The sequence below is a fragment of the Heliangelus exortis genome, chromosome 20, assembly GCF_036169615.1.
Source record: "Heliangelus exortis chromosome 20, bHelExo1.hap1, whole genome shotgun sequence".
NCBI classification, from domain to species: domain Eukaryota; kingdom Metazoa; phylum Chordata; class Aves; order Apodiformes; family Trochilidae; genus Heliangelus; species Heliangelus exortis.
The window spans coordinates 7,638,334-7,663,568 of NC_092441.1; the positions used below are offsets into that span (position 1 = coordinate 7,638,334).

Sequence of the window (25,235 nt, forward strand, 5' to 3'; positions counted from 1 at the left end):
CCCTGAAAGGAGGTTGGAGCCAGGGGTGGGTTGGGCTCTGCTCCCAGGCAGCTCTCAGCAAGACAAGAGGTCATGGGCTTAAGCTCTGCCAGGGGAGGTTTAGGTTGGATATTAGGAAGAAATTCTTTCCAGAGAGGGTGAGAAGGCACTGGAATGGGCTGCCCAGGGAGGGGGTGGATTCTCCATCCCAGGAGGTTTTTAAGAAGAGACTGATGTGGCACTGAGTGCCATGGTCTGGGAACCACAGTGGCAGTGGATTAAGGGTTGGACTTGATGATCACAGAGGTCCTTTCCAACCCGGATGATTCTGTGGTTCTGTGATATCATGGATGTTAGGATAGCAATAGGAGCCATCTGCTAACCTAACCTCTGCTCCCAGGGAAGAGGATGACAATTTCCTTCACAGGGAGAGCAGGGAGAGCATCCTCCATCCTTCTCTCCTCTAGCTGAGGATCCCACTGCCCTGGCTGTGGAGGGGGATGGGGCAAACTGGTGGCACTGGGGACACAGAAGTCTTTTCCAGAGCTATGAGCCAAGCAAGGTGGCCTCAGCAATCTTCACACCTTGCAGGAGAATAGATTCTCCTGCCAGGGAAGCAAGGTAGCAACATGCACAGAAGTGGTTTTGCCAGTCTCCTTTCATCCAAACCCTGAAGTATCCAAGACACTTTCAATATAGGTTAAGCCACTTGGGTGACCTGGGAACACTGACCTCTTCTACCACTCTTTGCTTACCCCTGGAGAGGAAAATGAGAGCATTGCTTGTCCTGCAGAGAAATTCCAGCTAGGATTGTTACTCACTTTGGTGTTTTACATTCCCGTAGATTATCCAGCATTGCCTGAGAAAAATGTGTTTGGAAGCAGTGGAGTATTGTGTCTGGGGGGAGCAGTGGCTGCCCCTGGGGAGCTCTCCTCCTGCAGCCCTTTCCTGCCAAGTCTTACTTCTGACTACATCTTCCCTGCCAGCTCCCAAAGCCCTGGAGGCCCCATCTCTGCAGGAGGCTGAGATGGGCACAGCCCCAACCTCCTGGTCCAGGGGACCATCCCACTCCCACCATCCCTGCTGCAGAGACATGGAAAGGTTGGCTCTGTCACCTTGACATGTCAGCTGGGGGATTTGGAGGGTGTTATTTGGGAGTTGGCTGCATTTGGGCTGCAAATTTTTGTCATCTTAAAGCTGCAGTTAAGGAGCCAGATAGCCATCACTGCTGGCCAAAGCACCAGGCTCAGCTCCAACCTTCAGGCACTGGCCCAGGTTGAGGAGGACAAACAAGTCAGCCTCTCCTGGTACAACCAAGGGTCTGAACAAACATGGTGCCTGTGGGGGTGAATTATTCCGTGGTACAGAGCAGAGTCAATCAGCAGCAGTTCCCATCAGCAGTAGCAGGACCACACTGCTGCTCTGGACCTCCAGAACCACATTCACCACTCCAGTGGTACCCAACCCTGGCCTTGGTTCCTGCAATGTGTCTTGAAATTAGGCACAGTCTGAACACTTCATTTTTTCCCTAACAGTACCTCCTTACCAGGGCTCTGATGTGCTATGTGTGTCTCCCCCTACTCGTGGAGGAAGATGGAAAAAGCTACTGTGCTGATTTCTTATTTCCACCCTGGAATTCAGAAGTATTACAAAAAGCCCATGGAAAACACCAGCTCTGTTATGAACACAGACAGGTAATGTTGATCAGTTCTCTGCTGTAAACCCTTCATGACTTAAGAGTTTGCCAAACCCCATATTTGAGTGCCAGGACGTCTGCTTCCACTCGAAGATTTCGCAAGCACTCAGCTTAGACAGGTCAGCAATTCCTCAGAACAGGCTTTGGAGAATAATATTTTGCTTTATCCATGATGAAAAGCTCCTCAAAGCCACCATTCAGAAGTTCAAATCACTTCATTTTGGAGCAAGAACTCACAACCAATTATTACTGCGAAAAATTCAGCTACATTTGATCAAATCATACATCTCCAAAAGTCTGATTTTACACATCTTGTAAATATGGAAAAATAATATCTGGTCAGGTAGTCCCACATTGTATCAGAATACAGGCAAATGAAATTGCCCAGGCAATCAGAAAAGTTTGGGAATTTATTCACAATATTCGAGTAAAATATTTTGGTGTTGGAAAATGCATATCTGTCAAAATTTAAACCAGCAAGAACGTACTGACTCATTGATTTTGCTTGTTAAACATGAGAAAGGTTTAAATTTGAAGATGTTGAAAGCACTCCCATTAATACATCTGTACAAAACCTTTCCTGGTTTGCCTCTCACAATAACACCTTGTTAAAAATTTCTGACTGCTGCATTTTGATTTTTTCCTAATTTAAAAAAAAAGGCCTAAACTCATGTGAAACGCTTCACATTTTTGAAATATTATATATATAAAAGACATAATGATGGTTTATTTGGACCACAACAGGCTTTTTTAACGTCAGAAGGGATAGTGTGCTGGAGGGCCACATTCCTATCTCATCACCTCTCCTATCTCATCCACCTCTTCTGTCTGCCCCTCTTGGTGCATACCTGCTCGTGTTCCTTGTTTCCTACATCTCTTCTGAGCTCTCCTTCCCCCTTACCACTCAGCACCGACATGTTTTATCCACTCTCTTCAGCTGATCACACTGACTCCCTGCTACACTTTTGAGGACATTTCTTTCTGCTCCATCCCACGCTGCCCATCACCCTTGTGACCACTACACTCAGTGCCCCAAGCCATTTCTTTAGCTTCTCTGGATCTTTCCATCAGCCACTGCCCTGCATGGTGCCTGTGATGGCAAGAGCAACTTTTTCTTTCATCATCTTCTGCACCACATCCACCACATCAAGTCCCCAACCAAACCTCCCTTGTAAATACCGACAGCCACACTACATCTGTGGGTGGCAATGGCTCCATCTGTGCTACTACAGTAAAAAAAGCCAGGGCCTCTTCTCCAGCCCTGTGATATGCGAGGGCCTAAAATCTTTATGAATGCCGACTGAACTCTCCAGCTGCCTTCAGACTGAGAAGGGTGGCTGGGCTGAGCCAGGCACTGCACTGCACCCAGGTACAGGCAGAGGTGCCCTTGCCCAGAGCTGCTGCCTGCCCAAGGACACGTCCTGGTCCCTCTGCTCACCTGGACACAGCCAGAAGGTCTCAGACACACTGCTATGAATGTACAGAAACTGTAGAGTGAAAAAAAAAGATCTCCATGTGCTGTTACTGCCTTCCATCCCACCTGCAGGAAGGGCTTATCCCTGAAGGGCTGGGATATAAACAGCACCAGCTACTCCATCTCCAATATGGGAAGGGGGGACATGGTCCTCCCAAGTCCCCACCAAGGCAGCTCCTACTTCTGGGGATGCAGAGAAAATCTCCTCCTGAGCCCCTTTGCTGCACCAGCCTGGGATACCCACAGAACTGACAGCAGCAGCTCAGCCCAGCTCTGAGGCTGAACCTTCAGGAATCAGCCCTGTCCACATGCTTAGCAGCAAGCCCTGGCTGTCTTGTTCCCATCCTGGTCCAAATTCTCACAGCGTGGGTGGGTGAGAAGCTCCCTGAATTGCTTCTCCACTTGCTGAAATGGGCTGAAATTCAGAGCTGATCACATTTTCCCCTGTGCCTGTCAAAGCCCAAATGGGAAGCCCAGTAACCGACATATAAAGCTACTACTGATAGCAGCACACTTGTTCCAGACAAAAGATCAGGAGACATATGTCATAAAAAGGCAGAGATGTCTTCCAGATGTTTTTGTGCATTGGGTCTGCACAGATGTTTTCGATGTCTGCCCATAAATGTAAGAAATGTAAAACATTTGTGTCCCACAGATGTAGAGATTAAATTATGCAAGAGATGTGATAAATCTCTGGGTAATGCGAGAAGACCATGAACTATTCACATTCATTGTTTTTAGTAAAATCGGTCCCGTTTTCCAGAACGCGGCTGTGAAGGAGACTTTTATTGTTATTAAATGTGACTAAACATTACGTAGAATGCTGAAAAGCAGCACACATGGAACTTCATGAAACCATATAATGCAAACACTCTTGCAAGGTCTTTAGCATGAGCAGGTGGTGGAGCTGTCAGGTGAGCAGTGGGCCCCGTGGTGGGCTCAGGTGGGACACAGGGGTGACGGAGCCTCCAGCCAAGCTGAGGCAGTGCCTGCAAGGGCAGGACAGGCAGTCTGCAGCTGCCCATCCCTGCAGGCAAATGAGCATTTCCTGCCCCCATGACCACCCATGCTCTCTGCAGACAGGCATAGGTTTGAGCAGGCTTCTGCAGGTCAGGAGGATTGTAGAAACACAGAATTATTTGGGCTGGAAAGAAGCCTTAAGATCATCAAGACCAACCACTAACCCAGCATTCACAAGGCCACCAGTAACCCATGTCCCTCAGCACCATATCTACCTGGCTTTTAAATCCCTCCAGGTGTGGTGACCCTAACACTTCCCTGGGCAGCCTGGGCCAGGGTTTGACAACCCTTTCCAGGAAAAAAATTGTTCCCAATCTCACCTGGCACAACCTGAGTCCAGTTACTCCTGTCCCATCCCTTGTTCCTTGGGAGCAGAGCCCGACCCCCCTGGCTCCAACCTCCTCTCAGGAGCTTGCAGAGAGACAGAAGGTCTCAGACACATTGCTATGAATGTACAGAAACTGTAGAGTGAAAACAAGATCTCCATGTGCTGTTACTGCCTTCCATCCCACCTGCAGGAAGGGCTTATCTCATTCCTGAAGGATATAAACAGCAGCAGCTACTCCATGTCCAATATGGGATGGGGGGGACGTGGCCTCCCAAGTTTTTCCAGTGTGGAAGAAAGCAGAGGAAGTGTTCCTGAGCCTCATTCCATCCCTGTGCCTGCTGGAAATTCTGACTTTCCTGCAACTAAGAAGACCCCAGTGATTCCCCATATCAGTGTACTAAATCCTTGCTTGCATCAAGTGACATGGCAATTCCCTGGGAATCCTCTCTGCTAAGAATATCCTCTATTTACAAATCCTCCGATGTGGGGGTGGATGGGAGGCAGGGCAGTGAACTGAATGTACTTGGAAGATGTCTGTGGCAGTCACCCTGGAGCTGTGTGCCTGGCCCTGGCTCTGCCTCTGCCTGCAGTGATCACCTGTGAGTCCAGCAGGAGGGGCTGGTTCTGCCCTGACACCCCCCACCCAAGGGTGCTGGACCCAGCAGAGCACGGGCAGGCTGTGCATCAGGACAAGTGGGGTGCATGTGTCTGTGTGTGCTCATGAAAAGGTCTCTGGGGTTTCCCTGGACTCCTGTAAGCACCAACACACTTGTGAACACATCAGGCCAGCACTAGTGCTGTCTGTGGGGGTGACATTTATCTGAGCAGAAGACAGCAGCTCCCTTTTGGGGACAAGGTGTGATCTTGGGTACCTTCTCCTCCTTGGGGGACTTGGCAGTGTTAGGTCTACAGTTGGACTTGAGCTTAAAGGTCTTTTCCAACCCAGATTATTTGTTGATTGTGTGATTCCTCTCTGCAAAGCCTGGGCTCTGAGCTGAGTGGCAGTGCAACCAACCTGATGGACACACTGGCAAGTCAAGGTGCACTTCTGCAGAGTGATTCACCTGAGCTGAAGGTTATGGGGGTCAAAATGGGTCTGTCTGGGGTTTAACTTTTCTTTCTACATCAACCTCAGAGGGAAGGTCCTGAGACCAGCTCCTAACTGCTGCTTATAAGATACCCAGTGAATTGCTGGTTCTGTGTTTTGTCCTCATATATCTGTTGCTAGGGAGAGAGGATGGCTCCTGGGGACACCTAACAGAGAACACCCTGGTAATTACAGTTCTGAGTAGATCCTCTTTGCCCAGAACAAAAGGTCAGGTGAAACCTTGGCAAGATGAGGTTTTCCAGCTCCTCTGCAGAGGGCTGGGACATGGGCAAGTCTACAGCCAGGCAAATGAATCATGCACTGGGGAGGCTCATTTCCCTCTGATGGAGATGGCTATCTTTGGGATGTTTAGTGACCAAAGCTGAAGGAGAAGATAGAAATAAATTCCCCTCAGGCTGAGACTCAGGAAGCCAAGGACAGCTTTGAACAGGAGAGAATGACTGTGTCCCAGTCTGCTCTTACATGGACTGAAGGAGTAGGCAAGACAGCAAGATCTCTGCTGTAGAACTTGTCTGTGCAATTCCCAGCCTGGATCTGGAGACTGAGAGGTTATCACTGGATATTCTTAAATAGCCTCAATGATTTTCCTACCTGAATATAATGGCTTTTTGAAGGCAGTTATGCTTTTGGCCTTACACTGTCCCATGGTAATGAGTTTCATGATGAATTATGAGTTGTATGAAAAAGTACTTCCTTTTGTTTGTTTTAAATCTGCTACCTGACAATTCCGTGGAGTGCCTCCTAGTTCCTGACCAGAAAGCAGCAGTGAATATTCCTCCCCTAAGCACCCTCAGCAGACTGCTCCTGACTGCTGGACCGTGCCCCTGTCACCTTGCTCAGATGTCTCCTTCTCTATTTAATAGTTCTTGTGGACACCATGAAACGCCTGTGGTCATGGTGGTTGCCTTTTTCTGGTTTTCTGAACTCTTCTGAGAAGGCAAGTGGAGGAGACAGGAATGGATACACCAGCCAGCTTGGAGCATGGGGATGACTTAGAACATTTTCTTCATTTTCTGTTTTGTTTCCAGTTCCTTCCCTAGTCAGTCACAAAATCTGATTCCCTTTCTTGCCCCCTACTGAGCCAGTGTTTTCTGTGACCTAGTCCAAGAACTCTGGATTTCTTTCACGAGTGGTAATTGCTAATTCAGAGCCCAGTGCTCAGCTAGCAGGGAGTCCAACCACTACATTTTTTTCATTCTGTTCCAGTTTGGGCTCGAATGTGACTAAAGGTATTCCAGCTTGAGTCCAGGCTAACAGCATTTCATGAGCTGTTTGTATACAAAAATGGCCATACAACAATGGTTACACAAGGTGTCCATTGTACAGGGCTTCAGCCAAGGATGGGGGCATGAGTCCCTGACCCTTATTCCCCTCTCCTTTGTTTTTCTTGTGTCCCCGGTCTATGGAAGAGCCACTGTGCTCTGCTCTGCTCATCCATGGCTGATGCTGTGAGAGTGGGACTCGGGAGAGGGGTTAAGGGTGTAGTGGTGAGGATGGTGGTGGGGAAGGAGGGGTGGTGGTCACTCACAGGATTTGCTAGGAACAGAATTCAAGTCCTCCACTCTGGGAAAAGAAAATCACACAGTGCCTGGGTAGTCCCATGCTGGTCAAGTGACAGAGGAAGAGATCACCAGAAGAGGTGGAGAAAGTTTCTATGGTAGGTAGAGGCAATGGTGGTGTCACAGCATGTGCTGAAGTGATGGCATTAAGGTGGCGAGGTGTTCAGGGAATGGTGGGATCTCACCATCCCTGGGGATGCAGGTGTTTGTGTGGAACAGGACCTGGCTGTGGAACATTGGGTTTCAGGCCAACCATCTTCCCAAATGCTTCATTGGGTTCAGCTCAGGTTCTCCCTCAATGCTACTTCCAGATTTGAGATTTCAGTCTGAGAAACAGTCAATGATTCTTGCTGTTCCCTTGGCTGTGGGATGGGGGTTGTGTAAAGGGTGGGCACAGTGTAGGACACTTCCTTCTCCCTCAGTTTAGCTATTTAGCTCTTGCATTGCAACACTAACTTCTGTCTTTTCCAACACAGATCTGAGTCAGGGACACCTTCTGATGAGCTTCCCACTATTTATGCTTTAAGAAATGTTTTATTATTGGCTTTTATGCTTTTAGCAAGTTTTTCCTGAAAATATTTTTGGCCTGTCCTTATTATGGTCATTACATCTAAGAGACATGTTTTGCACTCCAGTCTATCTTCCTTCTTTGGAAATTATTTCAATTTTGATAAATCTCCATTTATTCTTGTAATTTCTTTCACTACTAAAGCATGGTACTTTTTTTTTTTTTTCTTTTTTTCCAGGATATTTTAGCACATTCTAGATTGATTGTATATATTTATTCTGAGCCTCTAATTCTGTCTCTTTAAACACTTTTTATGCCTTCTGTAAATATTTTACCCATTTAGCTTTTCTTTTGAATTCCTTTTTAACTCATTTTGTATTTTTGTCTTTTTCACATTTTTGTAATTAAACTTTGGGATAGATTTCTTTGGTTCTTTTCCATTTCTTTCCTCTTGCAGTCCTAGAAGGATCTGGTTCTTTGGGGCTCTTTGGTCCTAGGCCCAGCAAGGTCTACAGAAGTCATGGAGAGAGTCTCTGGACCAGTGGACTCACCACCAGCAGAGATGGACAGTGAATCTCCCTTTAAAATTCCTGTGAAATTTTACCCAAAGAGAAAAGTTTAGGGCTTTCCAGTTCTGAATTACAAACTCAAGTTCTTTGAAAGAGGGCCCAGATCTAGTCTCCTTGGCATATAGACTGGAAAGCCTCAGCTGCAGGGGCTTCATCCCCTGGTTTGTCCCATCTGCTGAGATGCATTTCCCACTCAGGTGCCTCTCCAGTGCCATGAACCTTCTGCCCAGCACCAAGGCTGGGCTGTGCTCCCTAAGCAGTGGTTCTGTTGCTCCTCAGGGGCAGAACCTGTACCCAATTTGGCAGCTTCCATCCTCTCCCTGCTGGGACAACCTCTGGAGCAGTGGCACAGCTACTGCTGGGACAGCCAAGAACATTGGTGCCAATGGATGTCCCTGGTGTCTGCAAACAGCCACCCTGAAACTGTTTCCATTTGCTTGAAATTTCATACTTTTGGAAGAACTTTTGCCCTTTTTTTTTTTTTTTTTTTTTTTTTTTCCTGGTTGGGGAGTTGTATTTGGGTTTGGTTTGTAGCCTTTACTTGTGGCTTTAAGGGGAACCATGTTTACAACTTAGTGTTGGAGAAAGGGATGCTATGGAAGTTTCAAAATGCATCTGTTTAAAAAGTATTTCACCCTTCATGATAACAACAACAACCAGCAGTAGGAAAACCTTGCAATCTTATCTCAGTACGAAATACCAGCAAGTACATCTCAGCCTGTTTTCTGCCCTGGTGCATACTTGCAATTAGTTCTTGTATGCAGAAGGCAAAGCACACTGTTTATGGTTTTACTGTAGCATCCAAGTACTTTATATGCTTATTTTTCATAACAAAATTACTTTGTCCATAAATCAGGCTAAACTCAGTGGCAGCTTTGACCCATTACTTCAACCTTTTGCTGTAGATCAGCTGTTCCTAAACTGTGTTCCTAGAGTCAGCGTCCAGGGTTGCATTAGAAATAAAATATTTGGGAAACACAATTTGCATCACTGCTCTTTAAGTGAGTATTTGGCTTCCTGGAAATGATGACTCATGGTTTGGATGTGCAGAAATGTACCAATAACATAACCTTTCGATCCTCTAATGCCAGACAGATCCATATAAACCCTGGCTTCGTGCTGCCCAGATGAATGGTGCAGCAGGCTGTATATATAGTATCACTTCAGACTTGGTCTTGCAATGTGTGGGAAAGATAAAAAATGGGGCAGAACACAACCCCGAGGTCAGGCAGCTCCCAGAGTCATGCTTTATCAGTTCATCTTTTATCAGCTTCTTCCTCTGCCACCCGGATGATTTAATAAGCAACAGTTTCTTGAATGAGCCCTGTGCCATGGCACATTTTCCAGGATCTTTTTGGCATGGGAGCACGTATCAGGTATAAAGAGCTTTACAAAGAAACCTTCCCAGTGTGGATCCCTGGTAGGGTAAAGTGGCTGCACTGTTACTGCTCAGAAATGGTACATTAAATTGTCATCAAGGAAGCCTCATTTGTTCCTTGACACAGGCTGGGTTTCCTAACAGCCTCCCTGGCCAGTGGATTTTCAGCAGCCAGAAAAGGTTTGTGCAGAGCTCTGGCATGGGCGTGGGTGAGGTCATTCTGCTCCAACCCACTTTAAGGTGGCTTTCAGCTCAGTTTTGCAGAGGTGCATTTAGAAGTGGACCCTGCTTAGAAGCTGGATACAAGATCCAGAGTAAGCCAGAATGAACTCAGTTTCAGCTGAGTTGTTTTCTGCCACAGTGACCTTTTTTCTGCAGGGAAATGCATAGCTACAAAACCGAAATCAGTGTTTTCCAAAGGAATTTTTTTTCTTTCTTTCCCAGCAATTCTGCTGGGCATTAACCCTGCATCTGCCTCAGATGCTGCACTGCATCCTTGGCACTCCCAGTCTGCCCAGTCAGCTGGAATCTGTGTCCAGATCTATCCCCTCCATGATGGCTTGAGCCACCCAGCCCTGGGCAGAGGGCAGTCTGGGCACTGGGTGCTGAGCTCCAAGGGGCAGAGCTGGGTAATCCCCAGCCCAGGGGAAAGAAAGAATTTTGTCAGTTCTGGGATGGCACCTTTTTTTCCTAAATATTTTGCTCTTTGAGAAATGATTCGGTTTTCTCAGACTGAGTCAAGAAAAAGAAGAGGAATATGAGGAAGCAGCAGTCTTCCCTCAGCTCCTGCTGCCACAAGAGGATGTCTTGGTCTTTCTGCCCTTGAACAATAGCCTGGTGCCCCTTGGGGCAGTTTGTGGGTAACCCTGGTTCTTGCACACTGACTCTCTGGATCTCTCTAGATAGTTGCAGCCCCCGAGTGATGTCCAAGGCAAGCAGCAACCCCAGGCTGTGTCACCTTAAACAACCCCGGTGTGACATGAGCCAGCAGTGTGCCCAGGTGGCCAAGAAGGCCAGTGGCATCCTGGCCTGGATCAGGAACAGTGTGGCCAGCAGGTCCAGGGAAGGGATTCTGCCCCTGTGCTCAGCCCTGGTGAGGCCACAGCTTGAGTCCTGTGTCCAGTTCTGGGCCCCTCAGCTCAGGAAGGAGATTGAGGTGCTGGAGCAGGTCCAGAGAAGGGCAAGGAGGCTGTGAAGGGATCCAGCACAAGTCCTGTGAGGAAGGGCTGAGGGAGCTGGGGGTGTTGAGGCTGGAGAAGAGGAGGCTCAGGGGAGACATCATCACTCCCTAAACTACCTGAAAGGAGGTTGGAGCCAAGGGGGGGTCGGGCTCTGCTCCCAGGCAGCTCTCAGCAAGACAAGAGGTCATGGGCTTAAGCTCTGCCAGGGGAGGTTTAGGTTGGATATTAGGAAGAAATTCTTTCCAGAGAGGGTGATCAGGCATTGGAATGGGCTGCCCAGGATTCTCCATCCCAGGAGGTTTTTAAGAAGAGACTGGATGTGGCACTCAGTGCCATGGTCTGGGAACCACAGTGGCAGTGGATTAAGGGTTGGACTTGATGATCACAGAGGTCCCTTCCAACCCAGATGATTCTGTGGTTCTAGACATACCTTAACAGAGAGAACACATTGGGCATAGACCAGCCCAATGGAAAGGCACTGGGAAAAGCAAAGCACTACTAGATACCATTTTCTGGGACTCATCCAGTTGCCAAGTGTGGGCAGGCTTTACACCTTCTCCCTGGTGCACCAAACCTCAGGGACAAAGCATCTGCCTCCCAGCAGGTGGCATTGAGGCCAGGGGTGCTTGGTGCACAAGGACTGACTCTGCAGGTCACACACCAGGTCACACACCCCACAGGGCTGCAGAAGGCAAAGGGGACACTGCTGTCCATGTCCTTGCCTCGTACTGTCCCTGTGCTCTGACACAGGGCTCAGCCTGGCAGGCACCTGGCTGTCCCCACACTTGTCAGCCAGGAGAGCCCAATGGGGACCTCCAGGGATCCCAGGGACCAACGTGGAGCAGCCACCTGCCCCAGCATGCTGTGTCCCACAGGTAGGGGTCCTCGGTGGGGACAGTCCCTCTGCTCCCCATGGGAGGACGGGCCAGCACAAACCTGCTGATGTTTCAGCATTAACAGCAACACACCAGGACTGCACCCAGGATCTGCCCTGCACTGTGCCCTCCTCAGCTTTTCTTAGGTAAGAGGAGAGATGAACCTGGCACTCTGGGGTTGGGGGATGCATGCAGGGTGTTTATTGGGAAGACTGAGCCCATCTGACAGCTCTGCCAACCCTAGGGCATGTGCTGGCAGCCAGAGGCACAAGCCCCAGGTCCTGGAAACCCCAGGTTGCCGAGTGTCAGTATTTCTAAGCAAGGCAACTCCAGCAGGGCAGTAGCAGGGGCTTCTCCAGGTGCCCCCCACCTGCCAGCAGCTTGGGCTGGGGCAGGCAAAGGTCTCCTGGCTCGGGGGTGCCCATCTTCCTCTGGCTTGGCTCAACTCATCCCTCCCTAGCAGGCAGTGAGCCAGAGTGCCATCACCTCCAGCAGGCAGTTTTACAGGCTGACACTATAAATGTACTGTGCTCTCATGGATTTGATGCTGTTTTTATGAACTTGGAGCTCAGTGTGGCTGTTTAGTTTGAGATGAGCGAGGAATGTATTAATAGTTGGGTAAAGCGCACTCCGAGCTTCTAATCTGACCGAGCTGTTTGCTTTAGGGAAAAAAACACTTCACTTTTTCCATTCATTACTATTCTTTGTTAGTGGCTGGGCACCCGCCCACAGCACACCGGAGGTGCTTTAACCCCTCTCTGACTGCACTCAGCCACCCACGGTGTCCCAGGGGGAGGAGAGAGCATCAGCACCAAGGCTTCCCCCCGTGGACACCCACATCAACCCACATCAACCCGTGCTTTGGGAGGGAGCAGTCCTGCAGTCCTGGGCTCAGCAGGAGACGTGGAGTGAAGCTGTGGTGTTTCAATGCTGGCACAGCACCCATGGACACCCCCCCTCCAGAAGTTGGGGGGTCACCTGCAGCCTCTGGGCAGGACCCTTCACCTGGGCTGTGCCCACCTCCAGGCTGAGGACAGTGCTCCAGCAGCTGGGTGACCCACCTGGTCCCATACCCCTGCAGCTGCTCTGCTCTCCCCTTGATGAAGAGCACAGATCCTGCTCACCAGGCAGCCTCCTGTTCCCTGGAGAGGACATGTTCTGTTCCGGGGGCTTGCCCTGCTCCTGTCTGCCCAGCCTGCCTGGAGCACAGCCAGTGATTTATGTTCAGATGAAGATCTCAGCAACGTCCTGCTAAGTCTCTTATCCAGCATGAACTTTCCATAAGCAAGTCTCTATTTTTAACTCTGCAAGGCCTAGGAGAAGGGGTTGTCCTGCGGGGAGGGGTGGTGAGGATGTCACTGTGCACAGTCCCAGCTGGGCAGGGAGACCCCCAGACAGCTTGAGCTTGGCATGGGGACTGCTTCTCGTGGAGTGTCCTGGGCACTGTTGTACCCCAGGGGCCAGCAGGATGGGAAAACCACAGCAAAATGGCCCATGGGCTCCAGCTTGGCAGCCTCAGAGAGGTCAGTGCAGGAGCAGGCTCTGGAAGAGACTGTTCTGGTGGAGGAATGAGTTGAGGTGAAACCAGAAGCAGAGTGTAAATCCCACGCTTGGCAGAGCTGGGGCAGGGACCAAGGGGCTGTTCCTGAGGCAAGGCAGGGACCCCACAGGTGAAGCATCTCCCAGGAAAAAGGAGCAGAGGGGAATGGGAGCCCAAAAGATAGGAGAGGGCTGGCACCACAAGTCCTCAAAGGCACAGTCCTCCGTGCCAGCAGTGTCACACACACACAAGTGGCCACATGTGCACGAGTGGGCTCTGGCCCAGCCCCATCTCCACATCTGTGGGGCAGGAGGACAGCACTGCCAACATCAAAGCCCAGGGCCATATCCTGCAGTGAGCCACTGAAGGTCAGCCCAGGGCTGCAGCTGCCTGGAAGATGCTGGAAGACCCTTTGCTTTTTCATGGTAGATGTGGGGGCAAGCAGTGGGGTGCTCTCCTCTTGGGCACCATGGAGCGGAGGTCCCACAGCAGGAGCTCTGTGTCCAGCCCAGGGTTAGCTGGGCAGGACTGTGGCTGTTTCACCCCCATGCCATGGTGTCTGTCCCCATGTGGGTGAGGGTGCCAGACCCTTCCAGTACTTGGGATACCATGGTGTGAAGCCATTACTGGTGACCCAGGAGGAGCCAGCAGCTCATTCTGTGGGGCACAAAGGTGCCCCCCTTCCAAAGCCCACCCTGAACCTGGCATCAGCAGACAGACCCATGCCTAACACCACCAGAGGGAGAAGTCTCTGCACCCACCAGTTCCCCTAGTAAGGGCAGCAGGCAGCCCACCCTTCTCTTCCTGGCACGCTGGGCTCAGTCTCTGCCAGGACTTTGCAGCTCCCAGCACTTCCCAGCTCTGTTTATTTATGATGATGTTGTGAATGAGAAGCACAAAGGTTAAAGCTGAGCTGGAGAGAGAGCTGTAAGTCATGGGGGCAGCACAGGACCCTGCAGGGGCTCTTCCAGAGGAGAGCAGCCCACATCCCATCTGGGGAAGTGCTGTGGCCATCCCTGGTGCAGCAGGACCCACAGCAGGGCTGTGTGTCCATCATGGACCAGCACCTGGCAGGAGGAAGGTGATGGACCCCCTGCAGTGGGGGGAACTGCCAGGCCTGGAACAGGAGCTGTGCACAGGGATCACACCATCCCTCTGGGTAGTAAAACCCCTTCAAGCTCCTCCCTGACACAGAAAGGCCAGGATCCCACCAGGGACAGAGTGACAACAGAGATCATCTCAGTGAGGTGGCACAAAGAGTAATGGAGCCCCTTGGACCCTGCTGAACCTCAGGGACTCAGGGACCATCACCCTGTGCAACTCACCTCCCCCAGACTCACAGCTTCTCTCCTTCTCTACTCAAAATCCTCAAACTGACCAACAGCTATTTTCCTCCACAGTAAACTTTTATTTTCTGTGCTCCCCAGATTTTCACACAGTCACACCCGCACCCTCAGCCCCTGCAGCATGTTCCCAAGCACTCTGTCCCATCCAATTTTAAATTACTCCAGCAATAGAGCACTTGCTCTGTCCCCTGAGAAAACACTCTGCTCCCAGAGATCTCACTGCCTGGAAGACAGGATTTTGCTGATATCCAGCCCACATTTTCCTCCAGCTAAATTCACTGTGGGGCTCTCAGCTGTAACCCCCCAGGAGTGATATCTCCTCTACTTCCATGGTTCTTGGAGCATCTGCCTATTTCTACTGATTTTTTGGTCAGCTGTTTTTCCCACTTTCAGCTTCTCAGCCCTTCATCTCTCAGTTTAGCTTTGCACAAGTGATGGGATCTCAGCAGGGCTGTGCAGAGGATCCCTATAAATGCTTTCCAGGCATTTGGAAGAGTCCCTGGTTTACACATTATGGTGCACAGGTCGATTCAAAACTTCCCCTAAGCTAATGTACAGTGATGATTAGTGACTTATATCCTGACAAGTCAGAGCACCAGTAAACCAGACTGCAAGAAGGTGAGCATAAGGGCACCAAATTTCCACCCATCAGAAATGTCAACACTGGGAACTTTCTTCTGATTCTCATTAAATTAATTGTTAAAGCCTTGACATTCACTGGGTCAAAACTTAAGAAAGTAACTTTCATATTGTCTGTTTACTATACCAAGGATAACAATATATAATAACATAAAAGCATACTGTAAGACCAAAAATACAATAAAACACAGGAATAAACCAAATTTACTTAAGGAAGCAGCATTTTTGTGCTGAAGTGTTTCTAACATTTCAGTGGTCTGTATAAAAGAAAAGTTATGTCACGAAAAGTTCAGTGATTCATTGAGACACTTTTCTAGCAATAATGAGCACAGAACCGTGGTCATTTCAGTGAGCTCTCCACAGCAGCATCCAATGGAAAACGCCCAGCCCAAAACCCCTGTATCAGGAGCCCTGAGACCAAGGACCTCCTGCAGCTCAGCACCCACCACTCCTGCCTAACCAGGTGGCCCTAAGGAACAAACCCTTTCTTGCCTAATTTTCCTATAAAGTTTTCTGGGGAAAAAAGTACTCCTCAAAGGGGGGCGCAGAGGGGGAGGGGAAATACAGTGACAAAGCAAATCTCAGTCCATTTTCCTGGACTTCTGGTGGGAAAATTTAGGTTTTCACTTCTTTTCTCAGTTTTTTCCCAACCCCCATTCCTTTCCTTGTGAATACACAGTCAGGTTTGGGGAGAGATGAGGAGAGCCACAGCTGTGCCCATGGGTGCTGGTGTTGATTGGTACTGACCCAATAAGCAGCTCGCCAGCACCCTGCCTGTTGGGAAGCAGAGAGCCCAACTCTCACTCCATTTCTACTGGCACATTTCACCTCTCGTTTGGGAAAAAAATCTGGCATTCCACCCTTGCAGGGCTGCCAAGGGTTGCTCTACATAATCTCTTTAAATAGAATGACCCAAAGGCTCCGCTCTGCTGATGTCATGGGCAAAATTCCTGCCGGATTTGGTGAGACCCCGGCCCACCCGTGGGCATCCCAGGATGAAGGGGCTGAGCCTGCCCACCCAGAGCTGCCTGGCCTGGGGTGGTGTGTGCAAGGGGAGGATGTGTCTGGGGACCCATGGGAGGATGGCAGTGGTGGCAGATTTCACTATAGGTGAACCATGTCATGTGGCTGTCCAACTGCCAGGGATCAAGTCCCCCACCTGAAAATTTCCCCATGGCCAAAGACACAGATGTCACCACCCTGAAAATCTGCTCTCCATCCTTCCTGGTGTGACAATGACACCAGAAACAGCAAACGGTTCCTGCAGTGCTCATGCCAAGATGTTCCTGTGCCTCAGCCATAGGAGAGAGGAGACCTCAGGAAGCTGTGACCCTTCCCCAAGGAGAAATTGTCATCCCTCCTCACACAGAGGGATGTGGGGGACATGGCCACTCCTGTCCCACCAAGCATTTCCTCCACAGACCTCTGTCTTGGAGAGGGACCAGGGTCACTCACAAGTCTACCACCACCAGGCAGAACTCCCTGCCCCACAGAACCACCTGGAGTAGAAGGAAGCATCTTCTGCTTATAACCCTGACCTGACTTTTAGGGTCACAGGCTGAAGGAAACCTCAAAGTACATCTCATTCAGTGCCCACAGATGCATCACACACTGAACATCCTCTTTTGTTGGCTTATCCTGCTCCATCTGAGCCCTGATCCCAACCTCAACTTTTTCCCAAACCTCCCATCTTGTGGTGAGCCAGCTCCCAGCCCTGCTGCTTCCTCCTGTGGCCCCATGTGGCCCTGCCTGGCTCTCAGGAAGAAACTGAAATTGCTCAAAAGCCTTTTCATATTTCTCACAGCAAGTTTTAATTCCCAGGAAATTATTACAGACTAAAACCTCAGGATCCCACACTGAGCCTGCTCTTGGCCATTGAGTCTCGCAGGTGAGGCAGGGACAGCCCTTGGTGGAGGCTGTGAATGGAGATGGGGAAGCCCAAGAAGTTCAGCTCTCAGGAGATGCCCAATGAGAAGTGAAGCTGCAGTTCCAGGCCACTCACTTTTTGATCAAGGATTAGAAAGATTTAATGGAAAACCATTCCTGCAAAACAGGAATGCAAAAAACATGCGTGTTTTGTGGTTTTTTTCCTACTCACCCTCAGTTCCCTCCTAGAAATGGGCTAAGAGCCACTCTCCTGTCTCTCCAGGCTTTTTATGTGGGACACCCTAAAATCTCACACGGGAAGCTGGTGCAAAGACATCCAGAACAGCACCTGTCCCTCAGGCTGTGCTGTTCTCCAGGCAGCCCCCCACCATGATTCCATGTGATTCCTGCAGTAATAAGCTCTACAGATGCCTCCAGAATGGACAAAATCTCTTTTCAGAGAAATGCAGACACATCCTGAACACACAGCCACACACACACCCCTGCACCAAGTGGGAATCCCTTGCTGCAAGCTCTGGTGGGCACTTTGTAGCTGGAACATCATTCTGCTGCTGACCCCATTTAAGCAATACAGCTGAAAATAAAAGATAGCAGTGCAATAAATCAGTATCTCCACTGCACAGAGACTGGCAGAGGACTGCAGTACCATTGTGTATTACAGGGATGGCCAAGCCTTTCTCTGAGCCAGTGATGAGAGAGGGCAGAAGCAGGGGCTCCTCATTATGCTTATGAGAAAATCACCCCTAGATCTGGCCTACTGCTTCCAACAAGAAGAGGACCCTCTACCCACTCTGAGCAAAGGGATTTTTTGCAGAAACCTCAATGCTAGGGCTAGTGGGTTGTCTCTGCACCAGGGCCCCCCACACTAAATTTCTTCCAGGTAAAACCAAGGCAGCCTCCCTGGGGTGCCTGGCTGTGGGGAAGGCCCTGAGCTGCCAGTGGTGATGTCCCTTCTGTGACTACAGAACAGCTATGGCAGATGGATCTGGTCCTGCCTGGGGCTGAGCACCTCCTGCAGCAATGCTACCTCCTGAGTACCTCCTTCCCCTCTGCAGTCCCTGGGTGCAGGATTGGGCCCCTCCTGGGTCTCTTCTCAACTGCTCTGTGCTGAGTCAGGAGAACAGAGACTGTCCTGTTTCAGGCAGCCTGTTCTGACCAGCCCTTCCCTGCAGTGGCCAGGGATGAGCTCTCTGCAGGCTCCACCCTGCTTTCCAGGGCTGGGCTGGGCAGGGGAGGTTTTGTCCCCGTGGTCTCTTGGCAAGGAATGAGGCGCATCCATCCCGAGAACTCTTACAGGGACGGTGCCGGGTCAGGATGCTCTTTGTAGGCACGAGAGGACCAAAAGGGCATCCATGGCCAGGGAGTCCCAGGGAGGGAGCCAGTGGGTACCAAGAGCCCCAGACAGGAGCTGCTGAGGAGGGGATGTATTTCCTGGGCTGACTCTAGGGGTCATCAGCCTTCAGCTTTTACATCCCGCACTTGTCAGCTCGCTCGTTCAAGCGCACGGAAGGCAGCTGTCCCCAAGGGCCACCAAGAGGCCCAGACAGCCGGTGGTTAAACAAACACTGTGTTTTACTGAAGTCCAAAATCCATCGCTTCCGAGCAGGAAGGGTTCCCCACCACAGAGGAATGATGTGGGCAGCGGGTGCTGGACCTTCCTGGGAGGAAACCACACACAGAAACTTCTGCTCAGTGGACAGAAAGCAGCTCTGAAAGGAGCCAGACCTGCCCGGGTGACAGGCGTGCTGAGCCTCCGGTGCTGGGACTGCCAATTGCATCTAAACTTCCCCCGGGGAGTTGTTAATAAAACCTCTGCGAGCTCCTGCTTCAAGGGTTCCAACAGCACCAGGGCAGGGGCTGTTTCCTCCATCTGCAAGGGGAAGATGAATGAACACCCTCTCTGAGGGGCAACCAATTAAAAGTCCCTCCAGGTTTTTTGAGGCAGTGGCTGTGGGTGTTCTCCAGCATCCCAGGAGCAGAGGCTCCCTCTCCGGATGCCAAGGAGCCCAGCCCATGGCAAAGGGAAGGCTTTGGACAAGTGCTCCCGTGAGCTAAAAAGCACCAGGGAAGGACTCACAGCAGCCATCCCAGAGTGTCCCTGCGTCCCAGGGGGGTTTGCTCAGGAGGGATCACACAGAGTACCCAGCAGCACCTGCCCTGCCGTCCCCGGGATGGGGGCACACACTGCTCCCCTCCAACCTCTCTGCACCCTGGTCTGGAGCCAGGGCTCCTGGGCAGACTCAGACCACGTCCCACAGGACACCAGCAAGGTGTGGGCTCAACTTCCCAGCAAGCAACCAAAGCCAAGAGCACCTAAACTGCCTGAAACCAAGTGCATCAGCAGCATTATGTCAGGCTCTTCAGCTAAATGGAAATGGTCCCGTGGGATGTTTAGATGGCACTGTACCAGTGTTTAATGCCTGGAAAGACTTTTGATCAACCTCTGAGAAGAACCACCCTTGGTGTGATGCAGGAGAACATTCCCATGGCCATCCAGAGACCAAAGCAGAACTGAGGGACAGGGATGGTGCCAAGGCCCAGGCAGTGGTGGGCAGTGAGGGGAGGAAGTGCAAGGAGGGAGAGGAAAGAGAATTGGAACAGGGATGGCAGTGCCACAGTAACCTGAGGAGGATGCAGGAAGAGTTCTGATTTCCATTTCCTAGCATGGAAATCCTGCACCATGGCTGGTGCAGCTGGCAGCAAAGTGCAGGAGCAAAGGGGACCCAGGGAGGTGAAAGGTGCTAGGGCAGAGGCAGCATGGAAGGAATGTCATTATCTGGAGGTGGACACATTGCTCCAGCATGGCTGGACACTGTCTGTTCCCACAGACCCACAGCAGTGACATATGGCTTCCAGATAAAAAGGGAAACATCGGCCACTGAAGCTCCCCAAGGGGACACCAGAGCAGTGGGGACACAGTGAATGTCACTGTTTACCATCTGGGGGAGAGTGGTGATGAGCTGAGGGTGGAAGAGGTGGCTGTGAGTTGTCACTTCTGAGCTCAGGGAACGTGGGGACAAGGTGGGATCCTGTGGGTGATACTAGAGGGCTGCAGGTGGGATCTGTGCTTTCAAGGCTGGAGGATACTCCTTGGCACACCAGTGTGTGGGCAACTCACTCATCCACCCCCAGGCACTGTTTCAGGAGAGGGCAGGGTAGGTCCTCTTGTTGAGAGCATCAGCTCTGACCCCTGTGGAGGAACTGCCTGTGCTGGCCCCCTCCCAGCTCTGCCCCAGAGGCACAATAAGTGAGGGGCACATGCTTTACAACCCCAGCTGCCAGGGTCATAATCCCATTTCAAAGAAAATTCTGCCATTCAGAGAGCTGATTTTGTCTCTAATGAGGATGAAAACAACAATTTTTCAACTGGCCAGTCACGTGTAATTTGAAGAATGGCACTAGGGCTGACTGAATTAACTCAGTTTGATTTTTTTTTTTTTCTTTTCCTTCTTATTTTTATGAGTTATACTGGAATAATAAAGTCAGTAGGATATAGAAACAAAAAGTCAAAACAAAAAATCAGAGCGTTTCACCAGCTAATGTAAAAGCCAAACATCTTGACATCAGCAGAATGTTTCATTTCAATGGTTTTTCTAAACAAATTTAGTTCCTATGGAAAGTTTCCATTGAGATGAATTGGCAGAAAAGTGTGACCAGCTCTGCTGGCAGGGCCCAGGCTGTCTGTGTGGTTAGGAACATCCTTGTGCACAGAGGAATGGTACACAACCCACCTCTGAGCACACACAGGCACCCTCCACTATGTTCCTCAAATTCATCACCTCGAAATCCCTGCTTGCCTCTTGTGGAGCTGAACTTGAGCTCTCTCCACCCTGCTGTCTGCCTGGTACTTGTTATGAGCTGGTTGATATGGAGGCACTGAGCCAAAACCCACCTTCAACTGGATCACTTCAAACTGGAACAAGATCTCAGGGGAGGCTGTTCCTCTGCTGCTGATGTCTACCAGACCCTGTCCATTGCTGTCAGCTTGGGGCACAGAAATGGGCACATGGGCTTTGTAACTCACTCCCTGCTATACCAGTGCTTCCAGTCCAAGCTGAGCAGAAGATCAGCTGGCCTCCCAGCATGGCTGAGGAGTCAGTCAGCATGGGGCACTGGTGGGTGCTTGTGGGGTTAGATGCCCACCAGTTTGGTGGCTGCCTCTGCTCTGCCTGAACATAAACTATTTAGTACTCGTGGACAGGGTTAGAGAGTCCCCAGTTTCACCTACACAGAGAAGGTCACAGATTCCACTTCTACTGTAGAGGGTGCAGCAGTGGCTCCTGTGGCTTTGGTGTTCTGCAGGCTCTAAGCAAGTGAAAAATACACCCTGCAGGTCAGGACTGCCAAAGCTCTGCCCATCTCTCCTCATGGTGCACACTGGGCAGCAGGGCAGAAGAAGGCTGTGCTTGCTCCTGGAGCCCTGGGGATCCTTCTGTGGGCATCAGGTGTCCTCATTCCCTGGGGCAGAGTGCTCTGCACAGCTGTGCCACCGCTTGTTCCCAAGGTCACCACCACAGAACCACAGAATCATCTAGGTTGGGAAGGGCCTCTGAGATCATCAAGTCCAACCCTTAATCCACTGCCACTGTGGTTCCCAGACCATGGCACCGAGTGCCACATTCAGTCTCTTCTTAAAAACCTCCTGGGATGGAGAATCCTGGGCAGCCCATTCCAGTGCCTTCTCACCCTCTCTGGAAAGAATTTCTTCCTAATATCCAACCTAAACCTCCCCTGGCAAAGCTTAAGCCCTTACTGAGAGTTGCCTGGGAGAAGAGCCCAAAGCCCCCTGGCTCCAACCTCCTTTCAGGGAGTCGTAGAGAGTGATGAGGTCTCCCCTGAGCCTCCTCTTCCCCAGCCTGAACACCCACAGCTCCCCCAGCTGAGCTCTGACCACCAGCCAATGCTCCCTCACCTCAGCTGCCTCAAAGCACAGTGCTCACCGCAGGATATGGGCAGGAGGAGAGTCCCCATTCCACAAAATCCTCCAGAAGCATCAGAAAATGTTCCCACCCCAGGAGCAACCCAAAACCTCCCGTGATTTCCATGAAAAACCAAAGACACTCCCAAATGGATTCCCGTGGCACAGAAGCAGCTTGGGGGGTGGGAAGGAGGGATAAGGGCCTTCTCCAGCACTGGCTGAGGGGGGACTTGGCTGGAAGTCCCCCAGACCCCAGCTGAGCCCTGGAACCACAGGGCCGGTGGGTCCGTACGGCCTGTCCTGCTGTGACTTCCCACAGTATAAATAAAGGAATAATCACTTGAACTGGAGCCCAAGGCAGTACCTTAACGAGCAGACTGCAATCCAACTTTCCCTTCGACTTAATGAATATTAATTAACTGCACACAATTGAGCAGCTCCAACAAGGCAGGAAAGGCATTTGCTTGTCCTGGAGAGTGCTGTGCTCTCCTGGGACATAGAGAACCAGGGTCAAGCTCCTGCTTTGCTGTCTCCCCCCTCCCAGCTGTGTCCTGACCAGTAGGTGCTGGGTGGCTGCAGGGTGGTCTGCCTCCATCCTCATCAGACATTCCTCCCCAAACACCACTGACCTTTTCAGATAAGACTTTAGCTGGAACTGGTGCATTCCTATGCAACATTTTCCTTTTGGTTAATCAACTCTCTCATTTTTTCCCCAGCTCAACCCTATTGTGGTGGAAAGTGATGCAGAGGTGGAGCCACTGCCCGCAAGTGGGCTCAGCACCACGGCTCTGGTTCTGCTGGATCCCTGGGGGGTGTGGGAACAACAGCCTTGCACTGCCTGGGCACACATGGAGAGATGAGCCTTTATCTCCTGCACCAATCAAGCTGACTCCCAGGAGAGGTGAGGCATCAGGAGACCTTTCTCTGCTGTGAAGCAGGCAGGTGAGTCCACAAGAGGGATGTGTCCCAGGACAAGGTAAATAACTCTCCATCAGCAGACCTGACACAGTTGTCCCTGCACCCAGTCATGGCCCCCCATGAGGTTGGGAGTAGGACCCATCTGAGGGTGTGATGGGGGCTTCGGGGAGTGGGGAGGGGCTGCTGCTCTCACGCTGGGGAGAGCACAGCCTCCCAGGAGCATCCATGCCAAGAGTTCATGATGCTCTCCAGATGCTCCCTCTTCTGCTCACAAAGGCAGAGATTGACACAATAAACAAACTATTTGTAAAATTCCTCAGCGAGGGCAAAAAACCCCACATTAAATGGAAACATCGATACCCCCTGAAAGAGTGCAGGAGGGGGAGCATTCCCAGGACCTGATGTTATACCAACGGGTATAGAAATGGAAACATGCACAGGACAGGATTCTCTAGCAGGGCAATTCACCAGAGAATATGAAGTTGCCAGCCCCCAGTCCCTAAACGATGCATTGACTTGTTCAGCAAAGGGGACAGCAATGTGTCTGCACACAGCTGGGAGAGCTGGGGGGCAGCTCTGGGGGGGAGCCCAGACACCCATGGCCACACACTGCTCCTGCCCCCTCCAGGGATGGGCTCCTGCTCCAGCCTGAGACCCTCTACAGGGCCAGGGGCCATGGGCATGGCCACCACCTCATGAGAAGGCTCTGACTACCCAGTTTCAGATTAGGGGATTTTATTTAAGGCCCCGTGTCCTGAAGATTCATGAGTATAGGGTAAGTTCCTGTTAAATTGAAGAAGTTTCTTCATACTTGAATTTCAAAGAGTGGTCCAAAATCACAACTGTAAAAGGCTTGGGAACAATGAATCAAAGCAGAACCTCATAATGGATTCTTTTAATCCTGTTTTAAAAGCCTGCTTCGGTTTTAAATTAGTCCCAAGATTACATGAAGAAATTCTGGGAGAGAAACCAGGGCTCCTTTGTGACTTCTGTTCCATGCTTCCTATTCACCTCCCACTCACCAAACCATGTCACCAGCTTGGATCTTGTTCCTGGAAGCCCCTGCTCTTGGTAGCATTATCCTACCCAGAAAGTCCCTGCAATCAAGAAGCTTTCCAGATTGCCAAGCTCTAACTTCAAGGGAGAACCTGGACCAGTGTCCTTGGACCCACAGTACCAGGTTGCTGGGTGCTTGGTACCAAGTCACTGCAGTCTGCCAGGGGGGGCTGTCCAAGGTCAGCACAACCACTGTGACCTGCTCTGCCTGTGACATCCCAGCCCTGTGCTCCTTTTCCTCTGAACACAGCATCTTCACAGATCTGGGATTCACGGGATATGGGGGATGCCCACACAAGTTCAGTCCTGGCTATGATGAGCTCTGTGGCATCAGTTTCTGTTTGTTCCTCATTTCTCTTTGGAAGCTTTTCTGGTCTCTCCCTGCTTTGATGTCTAGGAAACACCTCCTCTTTAATGTTCATGGTTAGATTGCCTTGTGAAATCCATGTCCTACAGCTTCAATGGCTCTCTCTCCACCTCAGACTTTGCTCTGGATTGTCTGACCAAGCCAAGCCCTCGAGTCCCACCTGGGGTGACACAGTCTCCCTCCCTCAGCACTTGGGAGGTGACATTCTCCCTGTGTTTCAACTGTGCCTTTAGCCTTCTACTCAGCACAGAATTCTCCAGTGTGCTCTCTGTTTTTATGGAAAAACTGTTATTTAAAGTGATATAAAAGCAGAAGATCTCAACACTTTTTTAAAGAATCCTACCCGTTATTTCTTTCCATACCAACAGTCCTCTTTTCAACACCATGACCATCCCATCTCTTATAGCCAGACCCACTCACTGCTGTCCCTTCATGCGCTGGTAAGGCCAGGAGAAGAAACAGATTCCATGCACTTTTGCCACAGATTTTGACACAGCTGCAAACTCCTGCCCCACCCCAGTCAGGGATATTGGGGTTCAGTGGTGCTCTAGAACATCTACAACTGCAGTGCCACAAACCCACCACATTTTTTCCCAGGTAAATGACACACAAAAATGCACACACCAGCAGGAGACCCATTTCCAGCCACCTAGAGCTGGGAGGAAGGTGGAGGAGCTCCCCCTTTCCTTTCCCTGTGCCAAGATGGAGAGCAGTGTCCTCTCTGCATTACAGAACTGAACTGCTGCTAACAATAGTCTTCAGCTAGAGGCTGTTTGGAGCCAGGTCTGCAAGCAGCCTCATTGCAAGTGTGGCCTACACAGGAACAGCTCCAAGAATGATTCACAATCAGGGTTTGCATGATCTTGCCCCCCCCTCACACAAAGAACAA

At 50.7% G+C, this 25,235-nt stretch overlaps 1 protein-coding gene across 5 annotated transcripts in view; it reads right to left on the reverse strand.

Moving 5' to 3' along the window:
- The window catches only part of MYOCD (myocardin), a 214,365-nt gene that overhangs the window by 151,106 nt on the left and 38,024 nt on the right, over nucleotides 1–25,235 (reverse strand). The window lies entirely within an intron of this gene.